The following is a 15,370-nucleotide window of genomic DNA, read 5'->3' as shown; positions in this document are numbered from 1 at the left end:
CAAAATATTTGAATTATTTGAACAAGTGGCAACATTAACTACAGCTTAAGCATGCCTAAGGAAGTTGTCCCATAATAAAGTAAAACTCAAAATATACCTCAAAGGAACTTTTGACTTTGATTTGAATTTGAAGACCCAGACCAGTTCATAACAATGTCTACTGGTGCCATTGTGAGCAGGAAGGGCAGGTGGCCACTGTGTTCCTGAAGCTCCTGAGGCTCGAGCCCTCCAGATTAATCTGAAGATATAAAAGTTTAGAGAGGTATTGTAATGATCTGTAAAGCAAATATCTCTCTCAATGATGTATTTTAAATGACTTCAGAAGCTAAAAAAAAAAAGATTTAGATAGGACAGAATTAAACCCTTTACTCTGACCAAACACAACCCACCATTAGAAATACTTAACACAACTTCTCGACTATTTCTAAAGATCTATATGTTGGCTTTCAAGATAATTCATTTAAATGTTCAGGGTCAGAGTTTATATAGGTATTTTGCATGTAGTTTATCTACTCAGTTCTCCCATATCATAAATATTCTGCCTCTACACCCACTACTAAAATAATAAGACCAACCCCCAAGAACATACCCACACTATCCAGCAGAGGTTTTATAGCAACTTCAGCGCATTGATAATGTGAAAAAAAAATGTTTCAGTACTAGAGAAAATATTTTATCCATAGAGCTAAACAGTATTCCAAGTGAATAACTAACTGATGCGACATTGTAAAGTGACCTGGTAGGTAAAAGTCATTCCAAGTGTTAATATAGAGTCAGGTGACTCCACTAACGGCATCCTGAAGGTCAAGGTAGTTACAGAAGAGAGCTGTACAGAAACATTCATGCATAAATGAAAGCATGTGGGCTGATCTCCTGCCTTTTGGAATGGAAGGTTAAGTCCCAGGTGCTCCTGCGGCTGAAAGAGAAAGCAGCAGCCCTTCCGGTAAGCAGCAAGAGGGGAAGGGTTCTCTGTTCAAAGCCCTACAGAGGTGCCCTTTGCAGCCAGAGTGTGGCTAATTAAGCAATTAGCACGAAGTCCATGATGGAGCATGGTGTTTAATCATGTTGATTTGACAAATAATTAGGAGATAAATCACTCAAACTATGAAGCTACTGTATCACAAAAATACAGTTCAAATACTAATGATGGTGTTTACAATGGCACATATTCATTTAATTTTTCATTTTACTGAAAAGAAGGTTAAAGCCAATTTATGTGACAGCCACCTTTGCCTGTAAATACTGCCAAGGGTTTTGCTTGGGAACACTCCAATCTTTCATGAAATTGGACTCTGCGTCTCATTCAAAGGGTTAAATTGAGAAGTTATAAAATATAAAGTATGGTTTGCAGTCCTTTTTTGTTAGCTGTGGGCAAATGTGTGCCTTTGGGTGGTGTGGGAAGTACCAAGGCATATTTATGATCTTGAAGGGTTGTCTGTATATTGCTGCGGAGGCAAGCTCTTAAGGCTTCTTGTACCCCCTTGAGCTGTTTAAACTTTTAGAGGAAAAAAAGGGCAGTGTTCTATCTTACTCTAAAGAATTTTTAATTGAATAAAAATAAAATGTAAGTGAAATGATCTAAGTCCTTATTTGTTATTCTTGAAAATTCTGCTATGAACATTTATAAGGAATCCAAAGAAAAATCAGGAACAATATGTAATTGAGTATTTAGTTAAAGGTTAAGAAGCTGAAATTTAAGCTGTATGAAACACCTATAAGTGTATATTGGTAAGACTATTTCATGTTATATTTCATAACAAAATGAAAGATAGTACACCTTGTATTTGTTTACAAACCTCTTCTCCCTGCCCCCACATCCTCTTTCTCTCTCTTTCTCTCTCTCTCTCTCTCTCTCTCTCTCTCTCTCTCTCTCTCTCTCTCTCTTCTCTCTCTTCTCTCTCTCTCTCTTTCTCTCGTGTCTTCCAGCAAGATTAATTTGTTTTTGTCCCAAGTCAAGTGAGAGGACAAATCATAAAACTGTTCAGACACCTAGCTATTGAAAAAGTCTTGAAAGGAACTATATATGGTTTAATAAGCACAAATTAATCTCAGCAGTTTGCATGGCTTTGCTATTATAACTTACAGCTGTACTCGGGAGAGATCAAATTACACAACTATTTCTTTCTATTATATGCTATGTAGATATTGTGAATAACTGCCTCATCTTTTTAAATTGTACCTTTTGAGATATCTCATCCCTAAAGAGTGACTTTTCACAGATTTTTTTCACATTAACTATGAACCATTTTGCACCACGTTTGCCCAAAGAATTAAATGATATTCTAGCATAGTGTTCTATCTCAAAGGTTTATAAATATCTAAATGAGTCCACTTTGTTTTTAGGATGTAACTGAAGTAGTATAATTTCTTTAAAGTTATAAATTGAGCTGACAAGTTTGAGACAAGAAATGAACACTGAGTCTTCGGTTGGGCAACTTGCCCCAGGGCACGTGGTAGTTAGAAAAGAATTTTCCAAGAATGGACTTGAAATCTCTCCTTTTACTCATGCAACATGTCACTTTCAGGGTTAGCTCAGTGAAGGTCCTTCCCTTACAGGGTGCTTCATGGCTTTTGTAATGACCATTGTGATCAGAAGAATATTCTTGAAGTACAACTCCTCTGATATCTAACATTTTCCATAGGTGTTTATCCAAAATTTTGAACTCTCCCAACAAAATATTACTCTAGTATTAAAAAGCCCTCTCCTGATAGGTAAAACTGGGCATTAAGAACAGAGTGATAAGAGAATAAACTATTTGGAAAATTGAATTACCTAACATCTATAATTATCATCATCTATAATTAACTCATGAGTATAGAAGAGAAAATAACCAGTGGGTAATAGAGGGGAAAGAAAGAGCCCTATAAACAAGAGAAAAATGAGTAAAAATGTGCTTGATCATGTACATATGGACTTGGGTATTTTAGTTAAACACAATGTAAACTTTAAAATTGATGATCAGAGAAAAGACAATTCCAGATTTGCAGGGTAAGTTGAGAAAATCTATATAAAGCATGGTACGTGCAGCTAACAATTCAAGATGTCAGTATACTGAATCCAGCGCTAAACTTACTATTTGGCAGGTTTTAGATTCACCTCAGACCATTCTAAAAATAGATATTTGATTAATACATCCTGATATCTTTCACGTACAAGTTAGATGTTCTAGTAGGCAGAAGAGATGCAACAGTGAAGAAGTAATTGCTACTCTTGAAAAAAAAATCAGGTTCCTTATTGTCAATGTCAAAGTATGAAGGCTTACAAAGTGATCCATTATTTGAATTTAGTGGTCTCCAGAATTATGTAACTTTATTTCTGGGGAACACTGCTTTGATTCTGACTTTACATTTTAGGTTTCTCAGTTCAAAACTGACTACCCAGAAGAAAGCCAAACTTCTTATGACAAGACTTTGATTTGTTTTATGCTCTTTGGAGTTCTAGCCACTTAATGATAGAATAAGACTAGATTATCAATCATATATTAAAACTGGGGAAATGCTTAATGGTAAATTCCATTTCTTTCTAAAAACTATTTAGTTGAAGAATCTGGGAGAAAGAGATGCTATTAATTGCCTAGGATACTCTAAAAGTAAATAAAAAGGGTTTATTCAAATTCAAGGGGATGGAATCAAGATCTGTTTTACTTAATAGCTAAGTTCCATTTTTAATATGCATTTCTGTTTCTGCGATTAAAAAAAAACTCTGAACCAAAAGTAACTCGGGGGAGGCAAAGATTCACTGTCGCCTTTTCAGAAGTAGGAGGTTTGGGTGTAGGTAGAGTCAGTGTTCTGACCTGGTCAGCAGATGGCACATTCATAAGCACATAGTCCATTGGTTTACAGGGAAGAAGGAAGGAAGTCTGTCCTCTCAGTCTCCCGTTTTACTCCCTCCTTTTCCCTCCTCTCCCCTATAAGTCACCTTCTACTTAAATGTCTGAAACTATGAGCTAAAGTAAATCTTTTCTCCTCTGAGTTTACATTATTAGGATTCTGACATGATAATAGGAAGTCAATGCATACAAAGTATACTAATCATAACAATAAATTCCTGTCATATCTCTGGACATTTAATTGTAATATTTGTGGAGAGATCTCATTAACATGTGATTTAATAATTACATTCCTGTGAACTGTTATCATGAATAGTTTTGTTCTTCAAAATTCTCATGTAAGATGAAATTTGATACAAAAAAATTCATTTTTTTATTTTTATTGAGCTCTACAGTTTTCTCTGCTCCTCTCCTTGCCTATCCCCTCCCTTTCAACCCTTTCCAAAAGTTCCCATGCTCCCAATTTACGCAGGAGAGCTTGTCTTTTTCTACTTCCCATGTAGATTAGATCTATGTATGTCTCTCTTAGGGTCCTCATTGTTGTCTAGGTTCTCTGGGATTGTGATTTGTGGGCTGATTTTCTTTGCTTTATGTTTAAAATCCATTTATGCTGGAGAGGTTGTTGGGAAAAGCGAGCACTGCTGCATTGCTGGTGGGAGTGCAAGCTGGTACAGCCCCTTTGATGTCAGTGTGGTGATTTCTCAGAAAATTAAGAAACAACCTTCCTCAAGATCTAGTAATACCACTTTTGGGTATATATCCAAAGGATGCTCAATCATGCCACAAGGACATGTGCTCAACTGTGTTCATAGCAGCACTGTTTGTCATAGGCAGAACCTGGAAACAACCTAAATGCCCCTCGACTGGAGAATGAATAAGGAAAATGTAGTACATTTACACAATGGAGTACTACATAGCAGAAAAAAATAACGACATCTTGAATTTTGCAGACAAATGGTTGGAGCTGGAAAACATCATTTTGAGTGAGGTAACCCAGACACAGAAAGACAATTATCACATGTACTCACTCATAGGTGGTTTTTAAAACAATTCATTTCTCGAATACTATAAAATTAGTGAACTGAACATGACGCTTAGCAAATGTAGGTAACATACCTACATTGTTACTTTTAATTCATGTCTCAGTCACTCTTCTCTTGCTGTGCTAAGACACATGATCAGTGCCACTTACATAAGAAAATGTTTTATCAGCTTACAGTTTCAGAGGGTTATTCTTTGATCAACATGGTAGGGAGTTTGTCAGTAGACCCGTAGGCATGACCCTGGAGCAGTAGCTGAGAGCTTAAATCTTGAGACAACAAACATAAAGCATAAAAAGAGGGAGATAACTGAGTATGGTGTGGGTATTTGAGCCCCAAGTGTCACACTTCTTCCTTTAAGACCACACCTCCTAATCCTTGCCAAACAGTTTCAAAAATTGGGACTCCATCATTCAAATACATGAGTCTATGGGGGTTATTATCATTCAATCCACCAATACAGGACCTTTGTTTTTGAAACTCCAATTATTTTAATTGTGTTGCTACTTCATGATTAATAAAATTTTAAATGTAAGAAAAGTTGTATTTCAGCTGTGAAGGAAAAGGTGAGAAGCAGCAGGGAACTGCTCAGAAGTCAGACTTACTTAGGAATTTTTTAAAGGAAGTTTCCAAGGGATGAGATTTCCAGGGTGGGGACTACTGAGATTTCAATTCCTCACATTCATGCAAGCTCAGGAATTGGTGGAGTTTTATGCTTATGAATTGGTAGGTTTCCGTGGGTTTTCAAATTTGGTAATGGCTTGGACCTTTTACCCTACAAAAGCATAAGGGACATCTTCTCCAATGGTGCAAGCTGACCGATGAAGTATCGAACTGGGAGGTAGATATTGAATTTGTGGTCCCACTTTTCTCTCTCTCACAGCTTCATATTTGCGACTAGGATGTGAGCTCCAGCTTTCTGTTCTGGCTCCAATGCCTGCCCCTTGCTGCCATGTTGTCCCTGCCATAAGGGCTTTTACCTCTCTAAAACTGCAAGTCAAAACAAATTTCTTCTTCAAAGGTTATGGTGTCTTTTCACAACAATGCAAAGGAAAGTATTTCCTAAACAGACCCCAAAAGGACAAGTCTTTAAAATGTGTTTTGGGAGAAGAAACGCCAAAGCTTCTTCCCTGATGGCAATTGTTACTTGACAACTCAGCAGGGCTAAAATGTGCCAAACATCTGGAAAAAGAGTATTCCCAAAGGCGATTGTGAGGAGCCTTTAGAAGATATCAACATTTGAATGGTAGCCTGAAAAGGAAGATTCTTGCTCTCCACTGTGGATAAAGATCCCTCCATTGAGAGACTAGAACAGGGCCATTGAGAGACTAGACAGGAGAGTCAACTCGGGCTCAGTCTGTGAGCTGATGCATTCATTTCCACTGTCCTGAGACATTAGTGCTGCTTGACCTTCATGCTTTGAACTCAAGACAGGACTTAGGACCTCTTTGTCCTATGCAAATACTACCTCAGGCCTTTGTGCAAACTGAATTATATGATTTTCCTTTTCTTTCCTTCAGCTGTTTTTCCTTTCTCTTCAGTTTGCAGAAACCAGATCATGGGACTTCTATGCAGTTTCAGAGCCTGAACAAACTATCTTGCACCTGTTTTATTATATAATTCAGCTATATCCGAAGTCCTTAGTTTTTCAAGAGATGGTCTCATTATGAAGCTGTGGCTTCTAGAAGCAATGATCATCCATCCTCTCCTGCCTCAGCCTCCTTAGTGGTGGGATAGGTATATGGTACTTTGATTAGCTTAGTTCATGGCATATCTTGACTTCCTTAACCATCGTGTAAGTTCTGTTTTCTGTTGCCCCATACTTCATTATGGTGGCTGATTTTTTTATTAATTTTTTTAATAATACCAATCCAAATTCCTACTCCCTCCCCTCCTCCCACTCCCTCCACACAACCTCCCACCACACCCCTCTCTAATCCTAAGAAAGGGTAAGGCACTTTGCTTTGTACAAAATCCAAGGCCCTCCCTACTACATCTATACTGAACAAGGTATTTATCCTAAGAGAATAGGATCCAAAAAAAAAAAATGTACATGCAGTAGAGATAAATCTCAGTGCCACTACCAGTGGCTTCTCAGTCTGCCCCAGCCACATTCAGAGGGACTAGTTTGGTCCTATCCCTGTTCCTTCCCAGTGCAGCTGAAATTATTGGATGCTATTTTAAAGAAGCTCTAGAGGAGAGTACGGTGAAACCTTATTTAGCAAGCATAAAGTGTTTCTATAAGTTTTTGTATCTAGTTCTGCCTCTGCTTTTTGCTAGACCTTACACAGCAGAATAAGGAAAGACTCACAGAGAGACATACGCACTGTGACTGAGAAGATACCCTCAGATCTGTGTGGTTCTTTAGAAATGTTATTACATGAGGATACTTTTGGTCTAAGACAGGAGGCACTAAGCTAACTGTGAAATTGAAGTTCATTCTTCTAATGTCTAAGTGTCATCCCTGTCTGAACCAATAGGGAAAAAAATACCAAAACTCAAAAGCTTCATCTTACTCCATCCTGAGCACCAAAAGGATCATGAATCAGTGCCTATGATATCCAGGGAAGTCACATCAATGAGACACAGTTTTCAGTGACAAATGAAAGCTGAATACCTATGGTGCATTAACAATTACATGTTCATTTGAGAAATATGAATGCTCATATTTCTCAGAAATGGTGCTCATTTAGCACCAATTTATAATTGCCATGTTGTAAGACTAGAGATGTTATATTGCTCTTATATTTCCACCAAAGCCAAAAATAGGATTTTATTAGACCAGTGTTTCCGTTTTTACTTTTTTAATGCAATGCAAGCCAAGGCAAACATACCTATGACCATATATGATCTTTCTCTCGATCTACAGTCCATTCCCATGACAACAGAGTGAGGGGCTTTCTAAATGCACAAATCAGGTTGTAATTTTCCAATACCCATTTCCCCTGGTAGAAAATCAAACAGAATTTCATGAGTTATATGATCTCGTTCATGCCCATGTTTCCAAACTTCTCTTCTTATGCCAAGTTATTTTCTAACTAACATCTTAACTTCTATCGTTCCCTTTGTCTAGGGGTTATAGTAATCTTCATAGAAATTCTCTTTCATGAATGCTATTCAATCACTCTTTCTTCAGGGCACATTTCTAGCATACCTTTCCTCTCACTATAGTTTCCTGCCTTTCTCTCCAATTTTGTTTTATTACCTTTCTCTGCTGTTTCACTTTATTGTTTCTGTAATATAAGGACAAAAGCAGAGGCATTTGATCTTGCCACAGACCCTGTTTAGAAATTGTGGCATAGCTAGCAGTTTAGTTAAGTTATCAACTTTTTGTCTCTTGTCTAAATCTACCTTTTTTTTTCTTTTGGTTTTGGTTTTTTGTTTTTGGTTTGGTTTGTTTGTGACACAGTTTCTCTGTGTAACAGCCATGCCTGTACTGGAATTTGCTTTATAGACCAGGTTGGCCTTGAACTCATAGACATCCACCTGCCTCTGCCTCCTGAGTGATGGGATTATAGGCATGCAAAATCCTTGCATGGCTCTAAGACTATAATTCTATATGTCTCTCCAATCCTGTTTCTGTGCAATTTGCACTCCCATTACCAGTTGGGTATCTATTATATTTTAAAAGCCAGAGACTGTGATATTGGAAGATAGAACACTAAGTGGCAAGAGAATGGGCTCGTTTCTTGTGCTTTCCCTGCTGGTCTGGCAGCAGTAAATTATTTTGACTTTTTAGTTTATGGATTTTGTTTGTTTTGTTTTGTTTTTTCTTCAACTTGGAAACATCTGCATAGAAACTTGTCAGAGATATTAACAACATTCAACCAAAGGTGTCTGCATAAATATCAGAGTTCCTCCTTGTTAAAACCTGCTCTTCAGACACTTAACCCCTCTATATAGTAATGAAACATCCTCTCCTTAGGAGAGCTGGTCTCATGAAAGTAGTCAAGGGTCTGGTTTGCTAGAGAAAAAGGAGCAGAGAGAATGACATATAGACAAGAGAGGTCAATGGGTGATGAACATTATCAAAAGATGCTTTTATACATCTATGGAAAGGTTATAATGAAGTGTATTAGTTTGCATAATTAATATATACTAATAAAATATATTTTAATATGTGCTAATCTTGTCCGCATTGATCACAATCAAGAGTTTCTGATTTTTAGCAGCTGGTGCCTCTTTTTTCTGTGTCCTAGAGTAAATAGTACTTACTATGTTGTTGTTCCCTTGCCAGTCTCAGTCCTTCAAAGCCCGTCTGATTCCTCAAAGAATCCACCCTTAGTGTGACTTTGTGCTCTTCCTAGGGTTTAGCTGATACAATAGATGTTGAATAAATATTTAACACATTCCTTCATAAATTATTGTGGCCAACAGACATGCCATTTCCAAGATGTGACCCCAGAGAGTCTCCCTGTGGAGTTCTTATGACAAGAAATAGTTTTTACAGTAACGCAACTGAGGCATGTTTCCCAGTAACCCACTAGAATAAACTGATTAAAAACCATGACCTCATCTGCTTTGACTGCCATTCCATGACCAAGAGTAAGATGGCTTCAGACTCAAAAAATTATAGATTTTCCATTGGGAAATTCAGAATAAAACATTTATAGAGAAAAAAATATGTGTTTGTAAATTACCCATGAGGTTTGCCATATTTGTACTTTCTCATAATTGTTGACTTAATCCCTACATAAAGCAAATTAAATGTCTTTCAGTAAAACAATTCTCTAATTTTAATGTCCATACTTTCTTAGTATTCTAATAATATTTTTTTCTGTTTTATAATTGATGCAGTATTCCCCTCTGTACACTATTAATGTCTCAATATCATTGCTAATAAAAAAGCCGTTTCGGCCTATGTCAGGGCAGCATATAGCAAGGCAGCAAATCCACGCAAAGATAGAGAAAGAAAGAAAGAAAGAAAGAAAGAAAGAAAGAAAGAAAGAAAGAAAGAAAGAAGGTAGAGTCAGAGAGACACCATGTAGCTGCTAGCTGCTGCAGGAGAAGGGCACCAGAACCTTACTGGTAAGTCACAACCTCATGGCGATTCACAGATTAACAGACATGGGCTAATTTAAAATATGAGAGTTATGTAGGTATATACCTGAGCCTTTGGTCAAACAGTGTTGTAATTAATACAGTTTTGTGTGATTACTTTGATTCAGGAAGATGGGAAGCAAAAGTGCAGTTTCTGTTTACACATAATCTATATATTTTTTTAAATATCTATTTATTATGTATACAATAGTCAGTCTGCATGTATGCCTGAAGGCCAGAAGAGGGCACCAGACCTCATTACAGATGGTTGTGAGCTACCATATGGTTGCTGGGAATTGAACTCAGGACCTTTGGAAGAGCAGGCAATGCTCTTAACCACTGAGCCATCTCTCCAGCCCCATAATCTATATTTTTTTTATTCACATGATAAAGTTAATATATGAAGAAAGCAGTGAAGGACTAAGTCTCTAGGCTAAGTCAGACACAGAATTATGCCTCAACTACTTATCTTCCAGAGGGAAAAGACACATTTCCTATTTTGTTTTTACATTTTAATTCTCTCTTTTCTGTGCATGTGTATATGTATGTGGACATGCACATGACATGGAACAAATGTGGAAGTCACACAATAACTTCTGGGACTGTTTTCTCCTTTCATCATGTGGATACTGGAAATCTAACTCAGATTATAATTGTTGGTGGCCAGGCCCTTTACCGATTGAGCCATCTCATCTGCCCTATGAACCATTTTATATTACTACCACCATAACTTCCTCAAGCTTCCACATTTACTGAATATTCATTATCATTTCAGGATGTCTTAGGTATAGCTCTCTGGTAAACACTTGTGTAGAGTGAGGAAGGCCAAGAATCACCATCGAATGCCAGCAAAGAATAAACAAAGTTACTGCTATTGTTAGGGACATCATGGATACAGTACCATTTGATCATCACAAAGACATCAAGATTGAACAGCTGAGTATTATTCATAACTCCACAGAGCCTATTAGGATGCTGAGAACCTAAAACATACTTCATAAAGCATTGAAATGTAACAGCATCACTTTTAATATTTTTATTTGTTTGTTTTGGGACACAACATCACTATAAAGTTCAGGATGGTCAAGACTTTAATCCAGAATACACTACATAAATTAGACTAGCCTAGAATTCATTATTCTCCTGCCTCAATATACCAAGTTATGTGTAATGAACCTGGCACCCTTTAACATTCTGAATAACACATAATATGTTAGGATTTATTTAAGTTACTTAGATGTACTATATATCATTTTGCAGAGAACAATACTATATATAATATTTTTCATACAATTTACCCTGTGAATAAATGGTAGAAATCAATAAATTATTCCCACCTTTAACCAATTCTTGGCATTTATTTGGTGATAATAATAAATAAATAGCTTTATGAAGTTTACAGATATAGCTTAGAAAATGCTTTGTAAGTTACTGTTTTCACAGATTGCTACTCTTGGCTTTCTTCAGAAATGATTGTCTTTGCAATGAGCACCAGTGAATACACAAGATCATGGTCAAGGTCAAGGTGCTGAGAATAAGTACAGGTAGAGTGCTCGTCCACAGACAGACATTGATGCCTTTCTAAAACTCAGGAAATATTGCAGGAAAAGAGACAGGGAATGTCCGAAGACAGGAACAGTTCTCTGAAATGCTATCTTCTAGGGATGACACAGCTGTTGCAGTCATGATCTCATGTCAGGTATACTTGCTTATACGTGGCCTACACAAGACAGAAAATGTCATCAATAAAACATGAGTCAGAATAGGCTATTGCAACATTACCCCTCCCTCATTACTCAACTCTGAGGTTTCGGTGGATTCTGAGAGGACAGTCATTGTGTTCATCCATATATCCCCTGGTGAGTCTACCACGTTCCAATGGACACTTCAAGGCAAATAGTCACATACACTGATTTAGTAATTGTGCCACAAAACAGTATAAAAAGACGTGAATGTTGCAAACAGACTTATAAGAAAGATGGAATATTGATGAGGGAGGAGAGATAATGTGAGGTGAAAAATAAACTAACCATAATATATTATTTTCATTTATGAAACTGTCAAAGAACAAATTTCAAAAAAATATTTTAAATTACTATCTCCAACTAAACTCTGTGTCATCTGATTCAGCCATTTATATATTTTTCACATTATTAATCCCCCAAATATGTAAATATTAACATCATTTTTATCATTGGTAGTTCTAATTTATATATCTTTTAGTTGATGACACAAATTGTGATGATTAAGTCAAACACATGTAGTTCTTACTAAATTTCCTTAATTTTTTTTTGGTTCTTAAAACAATATCTCAAATCACAGTTAGACCCTGTATGTCTGGCTCAATCTCCCTCTGCAGTCCTGATTTTAATCAGTTTTCTCCAGGATGATGTCTATCCACATGAGTCTTCCATGCTTCAGGCATTCTAGAGCTTTCGATTTCATCTGCTAAGTTTCCTTCTGCCCTACCCATCTGTAAGTAGTCAATCCTTAATCATTCTATGGATCTAAAGTGTTACTGCATTCAACAGTCTTCTGTCTTGGTCAACTCTTTGTTAGTATACCTTAGTCATGCTACAAAGCTTTTTACAATGTACTAATTTCAGAATTCAGCATGCCTACAGATGTTAAGCATCTATATCCTGAAAACAGAATAATTTCTGAGACCAGAGCCTGTCCTTAAAAAGACTTTTCAATGTCCAACACCTTTTACATATGCACCCAAATAAAAAAAAGGTTTAAAGTTCCCACACACACGCAAAAAAGTAACTTGTTGTGTAATATTCCTTTACACTGTGTGATGATGTGTCACTGTGATTGGTTTAATAAAATGCTAGCCTCCCAATAGCTAGGCAGAAGGTATATCAGGGACTTGTGAACTGAAAGAGCTCTGGAAAGAATAAAGGCAGAGTAGCCAGCCAGACACAGAGAGAAACAGAAGCTGCAAGATGGAAGAGAGGTAACATCATGTAGTGAAATGTTGATTAATATAAATAGATTAATTTAAGTTGTAAGAGCTATCTTAAAACAAGCCTAAGATAAGGCCAAACTTTCATAACTAAAAATAAGTCTCAGTGGCATCATTTTGTGAGCTGCTGGCCCAAAGAAAAGACCTACTACAAATAAGCAAACAACTACAATTTCAGTCTCCTTATATTAGTGATGAAAGTTTCTACTGTCACATAAATTTTCAATTGTCTGTATGCATGATTTTAATTATTTTAATAGGACTTGCTACGTAACTCACACTTATCTCAAACTTGTGATCCTTCTGCCCTTCTCTCCCTGAAGCTAATGCTACCATTGTAACCACCATGACTACTTGTACCTTGAACCTTGCAAAAAAAATCTAGTATTAATAGCAGATTTTATTTTCTAGGCTTTACTGTAAGATGTTAAATTTTATGTGAACTGACATTCACAACACTAAAGTTCTGATGTGATATTTGGAGGTTCTCAAAGAAGGTAGGTAGATAGATATATGGGTAAACAGACAGAAAGATAATAGATTGATGTGTGCCAAATAGACAATAAACAGATTATATATATATATATACATATATAATACAGATTTTATATATATATATATATATATATATATATATATCATCACTGTAAGTCTTTTAAAGTTTCTAAAAGCACCATTTCACAACACTGTGAAGATGTCAAACAGCATTAGATAAAGATAATTGTCAAAATGTCACGGTATAAATGAGTGTACCTTGTGGCTGGTGACCCTCAAATTTATTTGTAGGTGCTCATTTCAGCTGTCAACTTCTGATCACTAAAATAAGTGCTGCTATCAAGGCCACTGAAAAGAACTCTGATGTCCCAATATTGTGTTGTCTGTTACTAAGGAAAGCTATGAATGGCTATGGATCATTACACCAGATTTAATTGATTTTTTTTCAAAACCATCCATGCATCTTAGCCCTGGCCAATGTGCTCGCTCTGTCTACATGCCATAATTTGGTTTTACAAGTATGCGTGAGATGTGTGGCATACTTTCAATATCTTCCCCTTGGAGAGTCATTTTTCCCAAAAATCTTTCACCTAGGAAAATAATGTCATGATATTTTTTTGATTAAGAAATTATCCAGGAAAGTTTTGAGCAACCCTCAACAATAATAATCATCCCACATGTTTTCAAGAAAAAATACTATCAGCAAAATTTCTATATCATTTACAGTTAAAATCAGATGGATTATACTTGAAGAATTTACTGGTAAATTATGAAGCAGTAAAATATGCAGTGCTATAATTATAAAATCTTTTTTTTTGGTGGGTATATGGCCATAAACTTAAAAAGAGATTGATATTCCTCCAGTAAAACATACCATGGTGTACTTGCTCTTCAGGGCTTAGACAATCTTTATTTCTATTTTAGAAAGTCATGATCTATGCTCATTAACAAATAGTAGTTCCTTTGAGTTACACACACACAAAGAAACAAATTCATTCAGCTTTACTCCTAGAAACTTTAGAGAAAAAAGAAAGTGGTAGAAAAATGCTGAGAGAATAGTAAAGAGGTCAAAGAAACAGATGTGTAAAATTTTAAGAAAGTAAAGAAAATTTCAGGAATATTTTATGAAGGAAATTGGCACCATTGAGAAGAATGGTGCAGAAACAACGAAAATGCAGCATCAAGAAGAGCCATTATGTTTTATACAGAGTTCCCTAGTTAATCTCAGGAGTTATGTTCTGTACAGAGAAACCTCTGGACAGTCTTAGGAACAAATAAAGAACTGAGCAAAGATCTGAATATAGTGAAAGCGAAGCATCAAGGGTCTTAACTTCTATCAGAAAGGGAGAGTCTAGAAATGCATAAAGCTCATGTAAATGTAGATGAACTTTTTTTTTTTGGTCTCACAAGTGGATTTAGAAAGGAGAGGTCTAGAGATGTAGGGTTTATATAAATTTAGATGAAGCATTTTTAATACTGATTTTCATTCTCATGTGTGTGTGTGTGTGTGTGTGTGTGTGTGTGTGTGTGTGTGTGTTGCAGGCTCTTCTTTTTTGTGTTAAGTTTGAATATAAGAACTGAGAAGAGAAATTTGCAGGGGTAAATTCTACCTATTTTTAGCTACTTTGTGTTTTCATGTTGTATTGCATATTTTGAGCACTTAAATAAGAGTCTTTCAGTTGTATACTGGAAGAGACCCTCTGAGAATGACATATGACTTCTCTATGGCAATTATTTCCTGTACTTAAAGATGCACAATAAAAAGGGACTCCACAGTGTCTGGTGTCTATCAAATAGCTTTCTGACTACGCTACATGAACATACCTTTAAAGTAGTTGTAAAGTAATATCAAGATCTTATTTTTAGGCCTGAGCTAATTTTGACTTATTTTATTTCAAACAGCATTTTAATTTTTAAAGACATCTATATATTTATAATTGAACATTAAATATTGGATATTATTTCAAAAATTTTTAAATTTTTTATAAGAAGAAAAA

This window comes from Myodes glareolus, chromosome 8 (assembly GCF_982192425.1).
Source record: "Myodes glareolus chromosome 8, mMyoGla1.1, whole genome shotgun sequence".
Lineage (NCBI taxonomy): Eukaryota > Metazoa > Chordata > Mammalia > Rodentia > Cricetidae > Myodes > Myodes glareolus.
Note: the sequence above shows the minus strand (reverse complement) of the source record.